This window comes from Pinus tabuliformis, chromosome 9, assembly GCF_031772625.1.
Source record: "Pinus tabuliformis cultivar Carrire ecotype Pingquan chromosome 9, CPIR1, whole genome shotgun sequence".
NCBI lineage: Eukaryota > Viridiplantae > Streptophyta > Pinopsida > Pinales > Pinaceae > Pinus > Pinus tabuliformis.
In genome coordinates this window covers 334,011,079-334,017,351 of record NC_142307.1, presented here as the reverse complement: position 1 = coordinate 334,017,351, position 6,273 = coordinate 334,011,079, and the positions used below count along the sequence as shown (strand labels likewise).

The 6,273-nt window shown below is 29.3% G+C and overlaps 1 pseudogene across 1 annotated transcript; it reads right to left on the bottom strand.

The window, feature by feature from the left end:
* Positions 1-4,051: 4,051 nt before the first annotated feature.
* On the bottom strand, positions 4,052-5,907 carry LOC149148571 (putative pyridoxal 5'-phosphate synthase subunit PDX1 pseudogene; annotated as a pseudogene). Its single transcript, XR_016262584.1, has 2 exons — positions 5,827-5,907; positions 4,052-5,054 (listed from the first exon to the last, which is right to left on the bottom strand). The product of XR_016262584.1 is annotated as a putative pyridoxal 5'-phosphate synthase subunit PDX1 pseudogene (transcript).
* Between the last annotated feature and the right edge of the window lie 366 nt (positions 5,908-6,273).

Below are 6,273 nucleotides of genomic sequence, written 5' to 3'. Positions count from 1 at the left end.
AAGCTTACTAATGGAATAAAAATTCTCTTACTACACATATAAAATTCATATTAAACATTTTTAACAAATAAAATATGGAAAATTAATCTAAGCCTAACTACACAAGGTGCTTTAGCAACAAGGCCTTGACCAATTGAGCTAACCCTTAGGGCTAAACTACTAAAATGTGTTATATAGAATATTCCTTTTATTTGATATAGTATATACATAGTTGACATTGAAATATTTTATTTATAATTCATATTCTACAAATTAAATTGTTAATACATAGCCTAATCATATTTTGGATATATATATATATATATATATATATATATATATATATATATATATCTGGGGTTCCATGCTCTGCTCAAATTAAATCTAGAAAAAGGCTCCACAACTTCAAACACAAATAAAATGAATCTTAACCAATTTAAAAATTCCAAAAAAAATGGACTTGTGCACTCTTACCACAAACATAGTGAGTGGAAGAAAAATCTTATAAATTTGTCAGTACATGCACACTTTTCCTTAATAAAAGTTGCACAAATCTTCTCTCTTTTCCTTCATAAAAGTTGTGCAAACTAGGCAATTTTCCTTAATAGAACCTGCACAAATATTCTTACTTTTTCTTAATAAAAGTTGTGTAATCTGGCAAATCTACGCACTATACAATACTAAGTGTGCGTAGGTCAGCTCTAATATAAAACATGACTTTTCTTTGCTTAACAAATCCCAACTCAGATTGCCTCCACTAGTCCACACAAAAATCCACTATGCTCCACCTACAATAGGACAGTGACTCGATCCTCAAACAGACAATGGAGCTTTGCAATGTGATCATGTTGGTCCACACATAAATATGGTAGATCTTTGAATCTGCCAACAAATATTCACACCTGCCCTCACTAACAGAAATATTCACACCGATCCTCAAACAGACAATGGAGCTTTGCAATGTGATCATGTCAGTCCACACATAAATATGGTAGATCTTTGAATCCGCCAACAAATATTCACACCTGCCCTCACGAACAGAAATATTCACACCTGCCCTCACTAACAAAAATACTCACACCTGCCCTCACTAACAGATGACGCTCCACACTTACCAGTCTCTCTCAGCCACAAAGTCTCACCACGTTAGTCTCAACCACAAGAGCTAACCCCACAAGTTGCAGCCACACGGGGTTAATTCAACCCTAACGCTGTGATACCAATTTAAAATTAGGAAGAAAAAACAAATTGAATGTAACTCCCCAAACCTCAGGTGAGGAGCCCACATGCTACCACAATGTTGTCTCAAATTAATGATAAAAAAGACAACCAATACAAATGTATAGGAGTACATTTAGTTAGGGAGATCAAATAGATTCCCGAATAATAAGGAACTAAATCCTAAATAAAAATGTAATCAAAACAATATAACAACTTTCTCCATTATTTTGAAATATTTGAGTGATGAGAACTAGATTAATTGAACTAACCTTCAAAACTATTAAACTTTTTTAATTTTTTAAATATTTATTAAATAATTAATTAAAAATATTATATTAATTATTAAAAAATTAAATATAATAATTTATTTATCTTAACTGTTATACTAATTATTCATGACAGAATTTAAATTTGATAATTTATTAATCTAAACATTTACATTTCTCTAATGATATTATGTAAAGTTAAAAAGAAGAAGATAAATCCCATTCCAAATTTAGTTGTTCCACCCATTCGATTGGATGGTTTGGGAGGGCCAATAATGCTATTTTTACACTTATTTTTATTAAAAAATAAAGTTGTTTTTAAAAGTATATTATAATTTTTAAAATATAAATTTCATGTGTACTTTGTGAAATGGGTGAAAATATTTTTATATTTATTTGACTAATGACATTGTATTTTAAAGTACTATATATATATTTGTGTTTTTTAGTATGAGTGTATATTTGTACTCTGGAGTGTGGGTTTAATGTTGTCTTAATATAGTACAAATAATTTGATGGAATTTATATTTTAAAAATTATAATATAATTTAAAAAAATAATTTTATTTTTAATAAGTAAAATAAATATAAAAATATTTTTAAAATATAATTTTAAAAAATAACTTTATTTTTTATAAGTAAAATAAATATAAAAATATTATTATTGGCAAATCTCTAAAGTTGTAATAACTAAATTTGAAATAAGTTTTATTTTTTAATAAACATAATAAATAATATAACACAAAATTATTATTAGAAAATATCACAATCTAATATCCATCAATCATTTTTTTAATCAAATATAATAAATAATATAACACAAAATTAATATTAAAAAATATCACAATCTAACATCCATCCATCAATTAAAATATAGTTTGAAATTTCATTGAATATTTTAAAATTCATTGTATATATTAAAATTTTATTGAATATTTTAAGATTCACTTTACTACATAATTCATTATTAAAATATATTTAGAAATTTCATTGAACATCTTAAGATTCACTTGATTTTAACTTTTAAATTTATACAATAAATTAGTTATTTTAAGATTATGGTTTATGTTAATCTATTTTAATTTTTAAATTTATAAAATAAATTATATAACATTTTAAAATTAAAATAAATTTAAAAATAATAATTAATTAATTAATTAAATTAAATTAAATTAATTTATAAATTTGTAAACCAAATATAATTATAAATAAAAAAATTAAAATAGATTAAACTAAACCCTACAATAAGGTGAATTTTAAAATAGTTAATTTATTTTATAAATTTAATTTTTAAAATAAATTAATATGAATTAGGTAACAAATATGAAAAAGATAAATTCTTATACATGAATTTGATGGATGGATGGATATTTGTTAAAATTTGATTGATGGAGATATTTTTTAATGATAATATTGTGTTATATTATATATTATATTTGATTTATATTAAATTGTTATATTTTTTTTATAATTATATATTTTTAATTATATTTAAGGATTTAGATAAAATGTAACATTAACTATTATAGATTGTTGTGAAATTGTTACGGTTTTTACTTATATTACATTTTAATTTTTTTCAAGACTATTATAATGTGATACATGATGGTTCTTGATGATTATATTACATTTTAATTTTATTCAAGACTATCATAATGTGACACATGATTATATACAAGTTCTATAATTGTCATAAGATAATTTTTATAAAAATTTTACATACAATTTGTACAAATATAAAGTATATATTAGACACTTAATGTTAATGTTAAATTAAGTATTTAACTAACATGATTTAAATTAATAATATTAAAATATAATTGAGAATCCAATTTAATAATATTTAATATTTTAATTGGAATGATTCAATTTAAGAATATTATAATGTATAGAGATATTTTAACTCTTAATTTTAAAGAAATATTTGCATATCTAGAATTTGTGTTTCTTTTAACTTTGATTTTTGGTAGATTCAAAGTTAAAATAAATCTATATTGATTTTAAGCAACACTTATATACATAAAAATATATATCTATATATATATATATAAAAGCAATCAAAATAATTAAATTATTCTATAAATTTAAAAATTAAAATAAATTAATATGAACCATACACCAACCATGTGAATAATTTAATACTAAAATAAATTAACACGAATTAGATAAAAAATTCAAAACATTAAAAAAAAAAAAAAATTCCAATTCATCAAATTATTTAGATTTAGATTTCAATGCAGATAGATGTTTACAATCTTCAACTAGGTTCGATGCTGAATTTTTGACCAATTTTATTAACATGAAATTTTAAAGCCATCATTATCTGAAGACACATATAAACTCTAAAAAGCCATCATTGTTTGAAAACACACATCATTGGTTACAATTTTGTTGCAATTCAATCAACAATTTCTAGAAAAAGACCATTTTGTTGCCCATAATAACAAATGACAAATTCCATCCGAAAACCAAGCTTCTACTTTAGACATCATACGAAATAGAGTTCTCTATCATCATAAACAGATTTTTCAGACATCATTCGAAATAGAGTTTTCTATCATTATCATCATAAATATCGCTGAAACCAAGCTTCTACTCTAAACATCATCTTTAAGTAGTATTCTCCATGATTATGATTTTACTCTGATCTCTCTGCATATCGCTCCACTTTTTCATCATTGAGATTGATTCCCACCATGGCTTCTCCTAAATCACAACTGACCTCAGCCAGAACGTGGGAGTCATTATAGTGAGTTACAGCCTGTACAATTGCTCGAGCCCGGCGAGCTGGATCGCCGCTTTTGAACACGCCTGAACCTACAAAAACACCATCACAACCTAGCTGCATCATCAAGGCGGCATCGGCAGGTGTAGCAACACCTCCTGCTGCAAAATTCACAACAGGAAGCCTTCCCAACTGCTTGGTTTGCCTCACAAGCTCATAGGGAGCAGCAATTTGTTTAGAAAAGGTAAAAACTTCATCATCATCCAAGCTCTGAAGCTTACGTATATCACCCAAAACAGACCTTACATGTCTTACTGCCTCAATAACATTACCAGTACCAGCTTCTCCTTTGGTCCTGATCATAGCAGCTCCTTCAGCAATCCTTCTCAGTGCCTCACCAAGGTTCCGGCAACCACACACAAAAGGTATACGGAAATTATGTTTGTTGATATGGTGCATGTCATCTGCAACAGTCAGCACTTCACTCTCATCAATGTAATCAATACCGATGGCCTCCAGAATTTGGGCTTCAACAAAATGACCTATTCTAGCCTTGGCCATCACGGGGATGGTCACGGCACGCTTAATTTCCTTGATAAGCCCAGGATCACTCATCCGAGCCACTCCTCCCTGAGATCTAATATCAGCAGGCACTCGCTCCAATGCCATCACAGCAACAGCCCCAGCTTCTTCAGCTATTTTAGCCTGTTCAGCATTCACAACATCCATGATAACCCCCCCTCTAAGCATTTGGGCCAGACCAACCTTGACTGCATATGAAGATTTCTTCGGATCGCTTATTACACCATTGCCATAGACGCTGACAACTCCATCACTTGCCATTTGCAACTCCAAATAAATCTCCTACATCCAAAAAAGTATAGCCTATTGTTAAATACAGCCACACATATATCTCAAATCACATGAAAAGAAGTGAACATGCAAGTTTAGTCACCCATAATTCCATCTATTAAACACAAGGAAAAAACCTAAAAACCCACAAATCCATGCCTGGAAACATGCAACCCATAAAAATTGGAAGCCCAATCCACATGCATGTATAGACACATCTGAAAATCTCAAATGCAATATCAATGACAACAACACCTTATAAGGCAATGCAATAACAATAACACCATATAAGGCAATCTAGTCCCAACAATGCCTACAGAAACCTGAATCCCTATAGACCAATGCCAAAAACATGACGCAACATCCATGTCCAATGACCCAACCTCACATAACATGGACAGACACCTACACCGGGAAACATAACATGCACAATCTAAAACCCATGTGAAAATCAATCCGGAAAACCTAAAGCCCTACAGAACCCATCCTAAAATCATGGATAATAAAACCAAAGAATGCTGAATAATAGCACAAGCATATCAGAATCCCTGTAAGGCAGTCACTAAACCCCAACACCTAGGCAACTGCATGCATAGACAGGAAGCCAAGTGAAAAGCAATCCCAAAATCCTAAAACCTTAAACCCATATTCAAAGCATGGATCATAAAACCAACTATCAAAGAATCCTATCGTATTCACAAGCTATCATCACAGAATCCTAGTGAGCATCATAGAATCCTATTGAGTATCCTAAAATCATGGAAATGGAAAGCAAGGAACTTACAGATCTCCAACGCGCAATACTTACAGATTCTCCTTACTCTCCTCTGTTACAGGGTGGAAGGAAGAAAAAATAATCTCAAACTCCCACGCCACTAACACACTAATAATTGTTGTGAGGCTAACGTTCAAGGAATACACGTCACCATAAATACCAACCCTCTCAGGCCGGCGGACATTTATTTCACTCTGTTTTACATGCAATTGGTCAATCACAACGCGGCTGAGTTTTTAAATTTATTTTGCCCGGAAGATATTCCCTCTTCACGGTGAAAGAAAAATCGCTCATTAAACCCTTAATCCACTACTACCTTTTCATTATTATACAGTTTTGTGTACCTAAAGGTTTTACATTTCTTGGGATTTAAAATTGCATGGCACCCTATTTTTTACAAATTTACTCAGAATTTCCAAAAAAATATCTCTCTCATCAAAAGTAGGATAAGGAATT